The 17,365-nt window shown below is 35.8% G+C and overlaps 1 protein-coding gene across 1 annotated transcript in view; it reads right to left on the reverse strand.

The window, feature by feature from the left end:
* LOC114458426 (leucine-rich repeat and immunoglobulin-like domain-containing nogo receptor-interacting protein 3) overlaps window positions 1-17,102 on the reverse strand; it is a 48,901-nt gene extending 31,799 nt beyond the window's left edge. Inside the window, exon 1 of the mRNA XM_028440792.1 lies at window positions 17,009-17,102. The gene's annotated coding sequence lies outside the window, so the exon portion shown is untranslated. The remainder of the gene's footprint in view (window positions 1-17,008) is intronic.
* Window positions 17,103-17,365: the final 263 nt, after the last annotated feature.

The following is a 17,365-nucleotide window of genomic DNA, read 5'->3' on the forward strand; positions in this document are numbered from 1 at the left end:
TTTTCTGCGTATTTTTCTTTTGTTTTGTGTAATTTTGTGTATTTTTGTTCATGTATTTTTGCAGTTTTTTTTGTAAATTTTCACTTTAATGTTTGTAATTTTGTGTATTTTTCTGTCATTTTGTGTGTATTTGGAGTCATTTTGCATGTTTACATTCAACAATCACAGTTGCTGATGTCAAAGGGATTCTAAGTGTTTTCTGTTTCCAATCGGTGAACAATCGCCACAATCAACAACCATCAAATGAATCTTTAACTCAGATAATCTTCTCCCACAGCTTGGTGTGAACTTCCTTTAAAGGAAAGAGGAGATGGATCTACCTCAGAGGGAAGGAGAACAACCTGCTGCTGCGTCACTACACGTCCCTTTCTCACTAATTTCATCCTCAGACGATGAATTATTCATTCTGAACCAATGACATGAAAGGAACGGGGACAAAGACTCGTTGCTCTATTTTGATTCACATCATCAATTCATGAGTGGATGTTTAAAATAGACAGAAGTTGGAGGGAGGGCGGACGGATACGAGTGGAGGGATACCAACAAGTCGTCAGTGACGAAACGTTAAAGGAGAGCGAGGAGAAACAAGCCCTGAAAGAAGAAAAAGGATAAATACACACCACTGTAACACAGATCAGCTGATAGAGTAAAGTCCACAGGAAGCAAAGAGAGTCAATGACAAACAGATCCAATACATCTATTGCCTTTACCATCCGATTTATCCCATAGAAATGTGTGATATGATCACAAAACATTAATAGTGAAACCTTTAATTAACTCCAACTGGAGAATCATCCTCATGTTTTGCACTAAATCCTGCACAGCGTGTGATCGTAGAAGCTTCTGCTGTGATGCGTAACCAGATAAACTGATCACCAGTTCAGCTAATACACCATCAGCTAAGCCTGTCTTTGTACCAGAGTCTTTTCACATTGTATTACAGTCATAGTAATCTGAACCAACACATTAAAAAACACACTTCATATAGAACGCTGCATGAGTTTTCAGTCACAGGATAACCAGTAACACGTAATGTTTTTTAACACTTTCTAGTAGGGATGTAACGATTCACTCAACTCCCGATACGATTTGATTCACGATACTGGTTTCACGGTACAATTCTCTTATGATTTATTTTACAAAATGGGACTGTAGACAGATGATGACTGAAAAATATTTATTTTTTGGGGAAAAAAACTAGAAAATACTGTACTATTTTCCTTTTATTTTTCATTGTCAAAAGAATCCCTTGATAAACTATTCAAAACAATGCAATTTAACTAAAAATAAATCTTGAATGAAATAAATAAAGAAATAATACAAATGAAGAAGAAGCCTATTAATTTAAATTCTGGTTCTATAGTAAACAATGCAAAACTACATAATAGTTCTTTTTCTTTTTAAAAGTGCAACTGAAAATGTATTTTGTGCCTTAACAATTGGACTTTAAAAAAAAACAGTCATTTCACTGTATTTAGGTCAGATATTTGTTTGGACCAGCAGAGGGCGGTGATAACCCAGTGGTCGGTTGGCATGCAGCTAATCTAGCAGTGAAGAAGAAATGCTACGCTAGCAGACAGAACTAATAGAAAAACGTGACTTTTACAGATATTCACGTAATATTACAGATATTATTTTGGTGTTAAAGGGGTAAGGAATCATTTATGAACATGTTTAAGAGTAGAAGGCGGCCACAAAGAAAGTAGTAGCAGATTGCGCCCACCGCCAACACTTCTGGATAGCGCCCTCTGCTGTTTAAAAAAAGTACTGCAATTAAATTTTCACAGAATCGATGTGAATCGTGATACCTATGAATCAATTTTTAACTGTATTACGATTAATCGTTACATCCCTACTTTCTAGGCATTCAATCACCTGTTTTCTGGTTAAAAAAAACAGCATGTAAATGTGTGATATTGTCCCAAAACATGCAAGTGAGGCTTTTTAGTGTTTTATTGTGGCCTGATTTTAAATAAAGAGAGAATTTATTTTTCCAAAAAAGGGCTGAATTGCTTTTTCAGTGTCAAAACGTGAATTCTGTTTTTCCATGTTTTCCTCGATCAGGAAAAACTCATCCTGAAAGTGTGCAAAAGGCCTGAAAATGATTGATAATTATTAGTAAAGTCATTTTTTGATTCTGACTCTGAAAATGATTCAGTATCTGCAGAAGATGCTAAACGATGTAGAACAGTCGCCCTCAAGGACTCTGATTCCCCACAGAATATAAACATATTAGAATAATCTCAGATTTGTTTGATAACGAGTTGTTTTTGTTTGTTTAAAGCAGTCATGGGTAACTGGTGGCCCTCGGCCTAATTTTGTGAAGCCCCCAAAGTATACACATTAAAAATGACACCCCAAAAATGCACAAAAGGAGAACCAAGATACACACAATTACAGGACTAAAATCATAGAGGAAAAATATCATAAAAATATAAAAAAAAACAAGATTCCAACATGTTGCGTTTAAAGTGCTTTTTATCATTTTATCTTCTAAAATGACGAAATAAACGAATCAACAGCAGAAATACACAGAATAGCTCTACAAATTACAAAACCTTTCTTCCTTCCTGTATTAATATTGACATTGGTCATAATTCTATAATGTGTGGCCCCCTGAGTAGATGATTTGTGTGTTTCCTTTTGTTTGTTTCCAAATGCAACAAAACGCCCCGGTGAAAAAGTCTGAATCTGGTGCAAAAGCTCATAGATTAGTGACAAAGACTCAGTGAAGAATCAAAGCCTATAATGTTTTCTCATCCTGAGCCTCAGTGAACACAGACCAACATGTAACAGTAACACATTAGAGGAACACATGTCCTCCTGCAGGGACGGTGACACACACACACACACACACACACACACACTATCCTGCATGAGTGTAAACGTCTACATGTGTTCATGTGTGTAAGCAGTGAACACTGATGTGGAACTGTGTCCTGGAAGGCTGTTAGTGTAGCAGTGAGCCAGAAGTAACATCTGTGTGTGTGTGTGTGTGTGTGTGTGTGTGTGTGTGTGTGTGTGTGTGTGTGTGTGTGTGTGTGTGTGTGTGTGTGTGTGTGCCTGTGCGTGTGCGTGTGTGTGTGTGTGTGTGTTGGTTTTTCTACCCTGGTGGGGTCCACCTCCTGAAATATCACTCACACCGTGGGGACCGAATTCAGGTTTGAACTTTTTCAGTGAGTGTTAGATGTTTCAAGTGATTTGTGTGTTCCCTTAAATTTTTCATGATTTTAGAAGTTAAAATCAGATCTGTATGACCTTCAGAAAGGGTGGATCCCATAAGACACCATTCTGTCATTGGTCCTCACGGTGAGATAAAAACGGGTAAGTGTGTGTGTGTTACAGTCAGTGCCTCCTGGCCTCTCAGCCTGTCCTTCCTCCTTCACCTAAAACACCTGAGGGTGCCAGAATATTATTGGGGGCTTGTCCAAAACATCTTGATTAGGTTAAACAAAATTTACTTTTAATTAAAAAGGTAAAAATTGTGACTATTTTTTCAAAAATTCATTAAAATAACAGAAAACATTGCAAATCAGATATTTTAGAACAGTAATTATAAAGTTCTTTGTGTGCAAAGAAAAACACATTTTTCAATTTTATACTTATTTTTCTTTTTTAAAATAACGTCTCAGATATTTTTCTATTTTTCAGGCTCAATATTCAGCAAGGACGTTCTCGCGCCAGTGTTAATTTTGTCGACTAAAAATGTTAGTCATAGTTTTTGTGACAATAACTAGACCATGACTAATTTATGAAAAAACACATCAACTATAATAAAATATATAGATACTTTTGTAGACTAATAAAAACCAAACTATAATTTCATCATATGGGACGAAATCCAATCAGAACTCACCTGTTCTTATTGATTTTAAACAATTGAATGTTTCATCATGTAAAGCACATTGAGTTGCCTTGAGTATGAAATGCGCTATACAAATAAAACACCTGAATCACCCCTTAAGCCTTTTATAATTGGGGGCTTGTCCAGGACAAGTACAAATTTCAACATTTATTGAAAAAGGTAAAAAATGCCACTATTTCTTCAAAAGTAATTTAAACAATTTTTTAATTTAATTTTAATTTTTTTTAATTTTAATTTTTAAAAAAAATTATTTTTCTATTTTTCAGGCTGTGTTAATTTTGTCGACAAAACGTTTGTCATCGTTTTTGTCTACTAAAATTTTTCAAGTGACAAAATATAGACAAATTTTCTCTTTTTTTTAAACAACATATTAACTATATTAAAATATATTAAGTCAATATTTCAACAAAGAGGGTAAATTTGTTTTACCTTTACCTTCTTTGAAAAAGGTAAAAATTGCGACTATTTCTTCTAAACTTTATTAAAATAACAGAAAATTTGCAAATCACACGTTCAAGAAGAGGAATAATAAAGTTTTTTGTGTATTATTATCATCATATTCTTTTAAAAAAACAAACAAAAAACATAGTATTGATTTTAATGGCCTCACACACTGAGGATTCCTTCTGACTGGGCTGGAAATTGATGTATGGAATCAATAGAAATACAGCATTTATGTGTGTGTGGATCTCACTGCTGCTCATTGACAGACACTCACAGATGTGCTGTAGTGTGTGACGAGTGTCAGACACACACACGTGCACACGCACACGTGCACACACGCATAATAAATTAAAAACATGGATATGAGAAATGCGGGCGAGCCGACCCATAAACTTTAACTTTTAATAAAGTCATAAATACACATGGGTTTTAAAGTCAAGCAGAGACAGAAATGTTCCCAGAAACCTCACAGATGTTCTACACACCTCGTCATGATGACAACTGACGAGAAGGAGAGGTCGTTAAAAGTTTTTGAGTTTCTGCCGTTTTGAATTTTTCACACTGTCGTCTCGTGTTAATTTTTTCAGTCTCTTTTAATGAATGTTCTCCAGGAAAAAAAAAAACCCAAAAAAACTCTGAGATGATTAAACACCAGTGAACTATAAGTAGAATTACTTAATTAACTGTTCAAACAGAAACGGTCAAAAACAGCTCATTGACCTTCATTGAAACCACTACAGATATTAAATATTGTAATATGATAAATACCATCAGCAAATTCAGCTTGTGCATGAGATATATTTTAGCAATAAACCTTGATAAAGATGAATAATTTGGAAACACAGGCACATATTCACAGTCTGGGGACTCCAAACGTGAAATTCATACTCTGAAATGGAAACCCCAATCAAACCCTTTAAAAATAAAAATAAAATAAATCTATTTATTTAAAATCAGGCTACAAAATGACATAAAATACCTCACATGCATGTTTTTGGACAATATCCCCACCAAACACCCAACGTTTTCTGGACGTTATATTTTGGGCTCAATCTGGTCTTAGCCTCGATTTAGCCCAAAAATAGTTGTTGAAATGCACTGTAGCTGTCATTGGATCGTCAAACTTGGTCCAATTTTAGTTCAATTATAGTCGTAGAAATTTAGTTGCTATTAAGTCGTCCAACTAGGTCCAAATGTTTTCACAATATAGTTGTTGAAATTGGACTGTCCAACTTGGTCCAGATTTATTTAGCACATTTGGTCCAAGTGTGGCCCAACTTTGCATTTGGGGGTAAGTAGCTCAACATTTTTAACCCTTTTATTTAGAAAATAAACTTAGAACAATTGTGTCCAGAGATGATCTTGAAATGATTAGCCACGCCTTTGTATCTTCTCGTTTATTCTACTGTAACAGTTTATTTTCTTGTCTAAACAACTAGGAGCTGTCTCGTCTTCAGCAGGTACAAAACTCTGCGGCGAGGTTTCTGACTCGCACAAACAGAAGGGCCCATATTACTCCCATTTTAAAAGCCCTTCATTGGATCCCAGTCACTTTTCCTTTCAATTTTAAAATCTTGATGCTAACCTTCAGAGCCTTGCATGGTCAGGCTCCTCCCTCCTACATTAGAGACTTGTCGTGTCCTTATTCCCCTTCTCGGAGGCTGAGGTCTCTGGATCAGAACCTGCTCATGGTCCCTCGTACTGGTTTCAGGACCAGAGGAGATCGCTCCTTCCAGGCCGTCGCGCCGACGCTCTGGAACGATTTTCCTCCTTCTTTGCGCTCTCTTGATTCTGTTGATGTTTTTAAGAGCAAACTGAAAACCTATTTGTTTCAGAAAGCGTTTTAATTCCAGTGGATCAAGAGTTGTTTTGTGACCATCGTGTTTTGTGACTGTAAATGTACTTTGTATTTTTATTATAATTCTGTGAAGCACTTTGTGACTTCTCTGTCTGTGAAAGGTTCTATACAAATAAACATTACTTACTTACTTACTTACTAGAAAAATAAGAAAAAAAGGTATTGTACCAACTTCAAACATAACAGCCCACAAATATGAACCAAAAATACAAATCTGATCCTGGTACAAGTTGACTACAAAGGTTCCCACTATTAGGTATTACATTTTGGGAAGGTAAGTTATAACACATTTAATTCATTAACTCATATTGAGTGCACAGTACTACGATCAGAAAAAGACGACTTTTGGCCTTTCGCTTTTTGACCAAATACTGATGTTGTTTAGACGTGTGTCAAAAACGTCTTTTTAACCATATATTGCTGGGTGGGTGAGTCACACATTTACATTTGGGACTCGAATAAAGAAATTCATCTAAATAATTAAAGACTTTGTAATTAATTAATCTTGATTAATCTAAATTAATGGCCTAACATTATTTGACACGAGAAGCTATGTTTTTCCAATTTAAATGTATTTTGGTAAATGTATAATGAGCTTAAAAAACAAAATACTGTTCATTATTTCCATCACTGTGCTAACATAATGTCTAATACGAATAAAGAGGGATGATTGAGTCCTCCCTGGATTTTATTTCATTTAAAAAAACATTGGGTATGACTCGTGGGATGTGAGTGTATGTTAATTCATTCCGGAAACATCCAAACTTTCCCATCAAGCTGCAGCAGGAAAGTGGACGGAGACGAAGACTATCAGACAAAAAACATCAGAAAGTAGCTCCAGGGTCACGCCTGAGAAATGCAGCATTAAAAGTAAATCAAAGGAATCCAAATGGAATCAAAAGGCCGACGCCAGGAAAACACAGTAATCTATTTTTAAGAGGTGAGGATGAGCAGAAAAAAGAAGTGTAGCAATGAGAATTAAAGGAGTGAGAGGATCTAATGGAGTCCTGGAGGAGAGTTTGTAGTTTCTACTGATGGTTTGACACCTCAGGCACAGAAAAGCTTCTTCGTTATAGAGAGAGTGAAACCTTAAAGGCTTTACGACCTCTGCAGTACGTGCACACTGCACGCACACGCACAGTCAGTATTGTGCTCTCGTCTCTACAATCAGACCAATCACAAAGCAGCAATCTAACAGAAGCAATTCCTCCTCCACACAGGACGTGCTTAAGACTCTTAAAGCATTTCTCAAGGTCGACACACACACACACACACACACACACACACACACACACACACACACACACACACACACACACACACACACACACACACACACACACACACACACACACTTTCCATATCCAATCCTCCCAGTTTATTCCACTGCAGGAACCATGAATCCTGTGTTAACTTTATTTTCACAGCTTCAGTCGTCAATCAATCGATGTCAGGAGACTTCAAATCGACAAAATTACCTTTTACATCACTCAGATGAAACACACTGAGAGTAGAAACATCTTCCGTGATGAACAGGATAAATATGAAGGAAAGCTAGTCACACAGTGGATTTGATGAGTAGAGCAGATCATTGTGTGACGCAGTGTTTGGTTTGAAATGAAACTAAAGCTTCAAATCATTTCCTGTTCAGACGTAGGAGCTGAAGAAAGCTGTGTTTGACCTTCAAAGCTCCTTCATATCCTAACGTGTGTCGTCCCAATCCGTCTCAGAGTCCATTTCTACAGCATCATCGTCAGTGACCCAAAATGGGTTAAAAGTGACCAGAAATGGTGGCAAAGGTGGTGAAATGAATTTTTTTTAAATTTTTTTTAAAAACCCACAGAAATTGGTTAAAAGTTGCAAATTAAAGTGGTATAAAGGGTTCAAAATGTCAACATCGTTTTAAAAGTGGCAGAAGGGGGGTTTGGGGTAATGTTTTTTAAAAAGTAGGAACAATTAGTTTAAACTGGCAATTTAATAATGTGCATGACAAATCACGACTGTGGTTAAATTGGCAAAAAGAAGCATGAAATATTGTGAAAAAAGGTTACAAGTGACAATAATGGGTGAACATATATGACATTATGTAGAAAACTGGTGTAAAGGGTTTAATAAGTGGTGAAAATGTCTTGAAAGTGGAAAAATGTGCAGAAAAGTCATTGAAATGTAATGGAGAAGTGTCAGAAATGGGAGTAATGTAGCAAAAATCCATTAAAAGGAGCAAAATAATGGCAAGAAAAAGTGATTAAAATAGATTAAAATATGCCTGTTGTTGTTGTTGTTGTTGTTGTTGTTGTTACCACTTATTTATATTTTATATACATCTTTAGGTCCCACACATGTTTGTTCATTTATATTTATAGTTTTTCTTGCATTGCATGGAATATCTCCAAATGTCGTTGTACATTTTCTCATATATATGGGCAAAATTTTCATTACGGGCACATTTGGGAAAAATGTGTTTGGGCAAGACACTTTTTAACTTATTGTTTTCAGTAAATATTTGACCCACTGAAATATCAAATGTGTGTTGCTTAATAAAGCAGAACAATCCTAGCTTTCGAGTTCACCTAGTTTTATTGTAATACAGGCTTGATTGATGATTTTCAGCATTTTTCCTTTATCTTTGCACTCTGTTCCCATCAACTGTATCCATGGAAACCCCAGAACAACGTTTTGATGTCAGTGTTTAAAAAGCCAATGAAGGACATATAGGTATTAGAACAGGAACCATTGAGTTGTAGTGGAAAGACCTTCATTATCCAACCCCATGTTAAACAAACATTAGGAAGAACTCAGCACTGCTGCTATGCTGCTCATTCTAATTTCTTTTTTATTTATTAAGCTTCAGTTTGGTCTTATTTGTTGTTTAAAGGCAATGCATGTCCTCACAAAACCATTAACATTTTTGAAGTGTTACCATGGTAACAGAATGCGAGAAAATGAACTCCTGTGAGGAATGGTGAGGGATTATCTTTGGTCTCTATTCTAGTCGTTGTGACGTCATTTTAGCAAAAAGGCAGAAATGTGAGAATGAGCAGCAGAAGGACAATAAATAAACAAAACAAAGACAATCTGTCCATGTGAGAGTCTGATTCTACACTTTTACTTTGTCGTCGCTCACTGAACGAGGACGTCTGCATTTATCAGGATCACAAAGTTTCCTTTATCTCCCTGATTCTCTCTGTTTTTTCTGTCCTCTTTGTTTTTTTTGCTCATCATGATTCACTGCATATACCTACCGATTACTCGGGGTGTAAGAAATAATTTATTTGGTGATATATTGCAATATTTTACGGTGTGTTTATCATAGCGATCCAAAAAATGTCAATATAAATTTTTTAATCATGTTTTGTAACAAACAAAAAAAAGACGTTTAATTGCGCCAACATATGCATAGCATGTAAACTCCCTGTCACTAGGTGTCATTGAACGCACCATCATGTTAAACTACCTAACTGCTCAATGCATTTAGCTGGACATACTGAAATATACTGAAAACATACTGAAACATACTGGACACTTTGATAGCGGTATGTGTTTTTTAAAATAAAAATTTAAGAACTTATCACTTGTTTTTTATGTTGGTGCTTGAATTAAAGTTAGTTACCATTTAGTTGTTCTTGAAAGTTTAAAGAAAAAATGAAATAAATTGTATTACATACCATTTTGTAGGGGTGTCCCGATCCAATATTGATATTGGATATCGGTCTGATATCAGCCAGAAAATGAATATCGGATTTTATCAGACTGCATCTAAAATCTCCGATATAAGCGCTCCGATAAGTTTTTGTTGTTTTTGTCCCCGCCCTCAGTTGTTGACTATTGTTCCCTGTTCACTTGATCAAGTCTTTTCTAACATTCCACACTACAAAATGAGTAATAAAAGTATGTATGATTCGTGCTGATATTGTATCCGATCGATATTGGTATCGGCCAATACGCAAGGCTGCAATATTGGTATTGTATAGGAAGTGAAAAAGTTGTATCGGGACATCCCTACCATTTTGTATTTGTAATTATTGATATTGAAATACAGTAGTCGCTCGCTATATCGTGGTTCACCTTTTGCTGCCTCTGTGTTTCGAGTATTTTTTTTACAGTGCAATTTTGGATGCATTTTTTTACAGCGTATGAATGCACATTGTGTTCTGCGTCCTGATTGGTTAATGCTGCGTTCACCCAGCAGCGACACATCCAACATCCAAGCGAGGAGCTGTGCTCCTTTTTCTCCTCTCATAAACATAAACCACCAGTGAAAAAAGCCGGTGTGATTAGCGGCTAATGCTATGCTAGCTCAGTGCTACAGAGAGAACTTTTACCTGCTACTACCACCTCCTCGCTGATTCTCCTCCATGCCAAATCCTTCCTAGTCCGGTCCTGGTTATAAAGGCCGTGTCATACAGCTCCAGGCGGTCACACACAGCTTCTACTCCATGGTTGAATGGGTGAACAGACCGGTGTCCGTGTTGACGGCCTGACGTCATCGTAAACAAAGACTCTGATTACATTCAGAGTCAATGTCTGATCGCTAGCAGTATGACTCTGAAGTGCTGTATGTTTGAAAACAAGTTTATGTTTTAAAATCCACGAAGGTTTGAACTTTGAGAGCGTTTAAACAAGAGAGAAATGTTAATTCCTGTCTGAGAAAAGTGTATAAAGTGTGTGGTGAGGGGTTTTACCGCCTTAAAACATGTATAATAATAGTAAAAAATAAAGCTGACTACTTCGCGGATTTCGCCTATTGCAGGTTATTTTTAGAACGTAACCCCCGCGATAAACGAGGGACTACTGTATATCGGGATGTATATCCTATTGGTTAGTATTGGGAGATATTGGGATATATGGTATCATGACACGCAAATTGTAAATTGTATCGTATCGTAGCATTCATGGCAATGCACACCCCTATCGAATGTCATCCAGCGAGGTCAAACCAGTGAAAAGTTACAAATGCAGGGGGCGCTAACGAGTCCTGAAATTGCATCAAAAAACTACACATTCATTATTTCACCAAACTATACCATCCTGCCCAATTTCATTAAATTGCATCCCTGGGAAGGGCATCAGAAATCCAATTGTCAGAAAAAGAACACTAATAAGAAGAATGTGTAGAGAAACAATAGTGCAGCTCACACAGAGAGAACCCAGAGTCTGTAGAGACTCACAGGAAGTCGTGAGGTTCATAAAAGTTTAAAAAGGAAGTACCGGCGTGCACAAAGCTTGAAAAACAAGGACTTAGAGGAAAGAAAGGCATCAGGAAGTATTTCAGGCACCAACAGCACTTTTTCCTGCTCTAAGTTTGGAGTAAATTCCTCCTCCAGCTCTTTCTGCTTAGGTTTCTCTTCCTGCTTGGTTTTCAGGAACACAAAGATATGAGCAGCCATTAAATCACAAACCCAAACAACTTTAATGAGAAGTCAGAAAATAATTAGCTGATTAGAGGCGTATGTGTCCAGTACGGAAAAATCACTGAAGTCCTGATCTTAGTGCAAAGCAAGAGGTTTTTCCTCAGGTTAGCCTAAAGCTGTTGGAGATGAGTTTAAGTTTAGATACTTTACTTTGTAATCGTCACGGAATCTCTATAAACACTGTCATCTCTCTATAAAAGCACAGCATTTCTGTCTGTCTATGTGTGTGTGTGTGTGTTCCTCAAATATCTCTGCGGATCAGGATCAGACTGACCTGAGACTTTCAACATGGCTGCTGCTTGGTTCAAGGGTGTGCGACGTTGGATTTGTTTGGACTGCAATGATACTTAAAAATAAAAAAAAAGACAACACTGACTACAGATGAGAATGAATCCTACACAAAAAAGGACTGTTCAGAACAACCTAAGAATGTTTGACCAGAGAGACAAGCTTTGATGTAAATTTTTGGTGTACGAAACAGGGGACGGGACGTAGACAAGCAAACTGCTTCTCTCGTCTCCTTTTTCTGCATGTACAAAAAAAAAAAAAAAAAAAATGTAAAAAAAAGTGAATGTAACCATGTCGGAAATAAACTGAATAAATAAAAATAAATAAATAAATACTGTTAATAAATTATTTCATAAATGTTTTACAAGTCCTACCTCTACAGTGATGATGTCATCAGTCCTACCTCCACAGCAGTGACGTGCCGTCAGGGTAGGCAAGGTAGGCAATGCCTACCCAAGGGTGAATTGATATTTTGATTATTTGTTTTAATTATAATATAATTATAAATTATTTATTTTTCCATTTCCATAGCCTACAGTACCTATAAGTTTGAAAGTGTCCGAATTTTGTGCGTTTCATAGCCCAAATTACTAAACAGCGCTATTTCCTGGAACGGCTGCCGTCTCACTCCGCTGTAAGGCAGGAGGAGGCCACGCCCCCTCCCAAAAGCACACGACTGCTCTGCCTCTGTCCCCATAGCATGTTTTTATGTGTTTGCGAATGTTCAGTCAGTTCCCCAAGATGACAACCATTTACGTAAAAAGGCAGCTCTCTACACTGCTGAATGCTATACACACCTTCAGAATGCATTAGTGAATTGATACAATGTGGCCGCTGCTGCTACATTCTCTAGCTAGAAGTGGGATAACACTACAGGCAGAATGACAGCTCTAGAGACGATAGAGAAACTTTTTTTTTGAGGAAAAACGACAGCTTTTAAAAGATGGGAGACCAACACCTTCAGCAAAGGTAAGGTCAGAAAATATTTCATACTTTTCACAGTGAATGGAACAAAAGGACTTTGTGGATGCGCCTCACTGAGGCCGTTCCGAGTTGTTGTTGTTGTCTTTTTCTCCGTGTTTCTGTGTTTCCAACACAAACAACGGGTGCGCTGCCGTGTCATGAGATATATCTTGTTGGGAGAGTATGGAGGCTATATTAAGTAATTGTTTATGTTTCTTTAATGGTGTTTTACGATGTTGATTTTGTTAGATGGCTAAATACTTGTTCATGTGGATCTTGTTGGGTTTTTTCTTTCTTATTATGAATTTTATCTTTTGATAAGATGACTTTGTTGTAAATTGCTTTATACAAATGAAGTTGATTTGAATTGAATTGAATTAACACTTGCCAGCAGAAACATATGAAATTGTCATTGGTGGTCTTGATTTGCAACGTGCCTACCCAACCCTAGTGGTCACGGCACGTCACTGCTCCACAATGATGATGTCATCAGTGCTACCTCCACAGTGATGAGGCTGCAGGATTTTTACTTTAAATTTTCTAGATTTTTTAATGTAATTTGAGGACTTTTTGTGGAATAGTTTGGGAAAAAATGAAGGATTTTTGTGATATAAGCATGGGGTAAAATGTGAGCTCTGCTAATATTGTGGAGTCTCTACACAATATTGATTTTGTGTATTATTGTGGAGATGTCTACAACTGAATTTGTTTAATTTACACACTAATTCATGGTTTCTCTGACTTTTTTGATTTCGGCTGTCGGCCGAATTAGATGCTGTGAAGGGCCGGATTTGTCCCCCGGGCCATGAGTTTGACACATGCACAAGAGGAAGGTTAAGCTTTATGAGGTTAGTTATTTCAGGCTCAGTAATTGGGATAGAACTTTAGTAATTGAGAATGTAATTGTAATTGACTTTCAGGGTATAAATAATACCCGTTATTTTAATTGTAAAGCCATTCACTGTAATCATTATAAGGTTGTAATTGAACAATGATTATTTAAGACAAAATTGTTAATTAAAAAAATGTAATTGACCCTCAACTCTGCTTCACATCCCACAATGCAATGCAGGAACCTGTTCCAACCAGAGTGTTTACAGAGGAGATCAAAACTAACATTAAAGCAGAAATTTCAACATTTGACATTCATTTGTTGACCTATGAGGCCAATATTTTGTCTTTATCTGATAATAAATTATGGTCTCTAGCTGCTTTAACTATAAAAAGTCGTAGGTCAGACAGTTCTCCAACAGCAGAGCAGTGATGTGTGGTGTCCACAGGAGGAGATTAAGGTAAGGTAATTGGTTTCAGAGGAATGGGAGATGGGATCAGACGGTGGCAGATTGTAAATGGAAAAGAGATGGAATAGAAAACATGGAGGAGTGTTGGATTAAAGGAGAAGAAGAACGTACTGCCAAACCTACAGCACAGAAATTTACCAGCAATAGAACGTCAAAAGAGAGCAATACGCAATGGATTTTAAAGAGTGTACAAATATCAAGTAATTTAAAAGAAAATACAAGGAAAACATCTTCAAGTTTTATGACAATTTACAAAGTGTGTTATATGTTTTTGTGTGTTTTATAATCAAAATCATATAAATATGAGACAAAAGTAATTCATTAACAGCAGCAATGGTTAGATTTAAGTTTATACTTCCACCCACTCCCTTTCCAACACAATAAGTATGTGGGCACAGTAATATAATGGTTCCCAAACAGGGGTACAGGAACACATTGCAGGGGGTACTCGGAAAAAATGTAACAATTAATTTAAAATTACTCAGGAAATATTCCGAGTTAATTTTTAGACTCAATAAAATACTATATTTTCTGGTAATTTATTGAAACAGGATTATTTAATGCTATAGAAGCCATTTTATCACAATTCTGACAATAGGAGGCAATAATTTGACATAGAAAACCATAATAACTTTTAATAACTATTGAAGTAATCACATAAAAGCTACATTAGTATTTTTTTAAAAAAATGGAATCAATTCCACTTTAAATTCCACTCATTGTTTTGAATTTGTAGATTAAGCCTTATAGGGAACCAATTTTTGAGACACATTTAGGGGTTTATGAGAGCCTGCTGTTCCACAAACGATAAAGTATATGAAATTATGAAGAGGGTATTTATGATAAGAAGAGGGCGTACATGTAATTTGACAAAAATGCAAAAGGGGATACACAGGACAAAAAAGATTGGAACCACTGCAGTAATATATGTAATTATTGTTTGTTTGTTTCGTTTTTTTTCTGGAGGGAAGTCATCTGCATCACATCTTTTCTTTATTGAAATACTGTTTCTTGTATTATTGCATTTGCAATTTGTTCGAAATAGAGAAACAGAAGAAAATTGAATTTCAAACACAAATTTGCAAGAACAACCTTAAAGCGGACGTACATTTCTGTTGTTGGAGTAAAAATGTAGAATTATTTAAATATTGATATAAAGAGAGGTTTGAATGTGTTTTAGTTAAAGAGAATGTACAAAAAGAGACTCATAAGTCAATATTAACAAGGTGTTTAGAGTGTTTTGTAATTTGATTATTTTGGTGCTGAACGTAGGCATGCAAGTATGGGGCGCCAATTGTAAAGTTGTGCATGCTAAAATAAACGACAACTTTTTGCAACATTTAGCAACAAATCATGTTTATGAAAAATAAATTTTTATGCTACTTTTGACCAGATTTACAGCAATATCTAAAAATAATTGTTAAATCTAAATAGTAAATGTAAATGTTTAAATCTAAATATTAAATGTTAAATCTAAATCTAAATATACATGTGAAATCTATATAGTAAATGTACATGTTAAATCTAAACCTAAATGTTAAATGTTAAATGTTAAATGTTAAATGTTAAATATAAATATAAACATTAAATCTAAATAGTAAAATGTTAAATATAAATATAAATGTTAAATATAAATATAAATGTTAAATATAAATATAAATGTTAAATATAAATATAAATGTTAAATATAAATATAAATGTTAAATCTAAATAGTAAGTGTAAATGTAAAAAGTAAAATGTTAAATGTTACATTTTAAATATAAATATAAATGTTAAATGGTTAAATCTAAATGTCATGGGTGAAACTAAATATTTAGCTAATATGCAAATTCACTGGAAGTACCAACATAAAAGCTCATTCCGGTGTATTTAAGATTTAGATTTAGAATTATCACTTAGCATTTAGATTTAGATTTAACATTTAGATTTAACATTTAGATTTAGATTTAACATTTAGATTAATATTTAATATTTAATATTTAGATTTAATGTTGACATATTTCATGAGAAAAAAATCATAAATTTAAATATTGCTGTAAATCTGGTCAAAAGCAACATTAAAAAAAAATTACATACGTTTTTTTAAACGTAGTTTGTTGCTAAATGTTGCTGTTTATTTTAGTATACTCACCTTTACAATCAAGGCTCCATATGTAAGTCCTTGAATTTGTTAATGTATTATTTATTTAATTATTATTTTTTTTTTTTTTTAAATAAATGCTGTAATATTATCTCAGTTAGTGTAAACTTAGCAAACCAATTATTTAATATTCGTGAATGAGGGGCAACAAGATTTTTTTTCTTCTTCTCCCTTTCTGCACATGGAATTTAACAAAGAAAAAGTCACTTACCATGACAGAATGAAAATAAATAAAATTAAATATTTTCTTTATTGTAATATTGTTTCTTGTATTATTGCATTTGCAAATTGTTTGAAATAAAACTGTAAATCACACACAAAAAAAAAAGAGAAGAAAGCAGATCCACATGGTGGAACGTGACCCGACACATGGCCTCTCTCACATGTCATATTCACAGCAGCAGCCTGAAGGGAGGTTATAGAAGTCCTCACTCACAGCGATACCATGCACGAGCCGGTACGTGCACGTTGTTATGTGCACGTTGTTATACTGTGTGTTTATAACCTATGGAGTGATTTATGGAGATCATGTGCAGAGACTTTATGAGGAGACGTGAAACATGACAAGGTCCCTCAGAGGGAGAACAGGAGTATTTACAGCTGACAAACGATCCTGCTCACACACACACACGCACACGCACACACACACACACACACACACACACACACACACACACACACACACACACACACACACACACACACACACACACACACACACAGGACGGTGAACGTACCAACGATGCCTCCTCATCTGTCCAGCTGTGTGTGAGAACGTTTCCAAATCTCAGCCGGCGTCTCAGACTGTGGCATCAAAGCCAGTCCTCATCTCTCTCTCTCCTTCCTCCCCCCTACCCTCCCTATGCCCTCCCTACCCTCCCTCCTACCAGCTCACACCCCCTTCCCTTCACCGCCTGTTGGTTCACGTCCCCAAAAGGAGAGAAAAAGATCCCGGTGTCCCTGAAGGGGAACTGACATGAGACAGGAATCCTCAGAGGGTGGGGGTGCCCTCCTCCATCTCCCCCAGGTTGGACGTAGACATGGACGTAGATGTTGATGTTTCCTCTGCCTCCTTCAGAATGAGCACTGCTCTC

This window comes from Gouania willdenowi, unplaced genomic scaffold (assembly GCF_900634775.1).
Source record: "Gouania willdenowi unplaced genomic scaffold, fGouWil2.1 scaffold_119_arrow_ctg1, whole genome shotgun sequence".
Taxonomy (NCBI): domain Eukaryota; kingdom Metazoa; phylum Chordata; class Actinopteri; order Blenniiformes; family Gobiesocidae; genus Gouania; species Gouania willdenowi.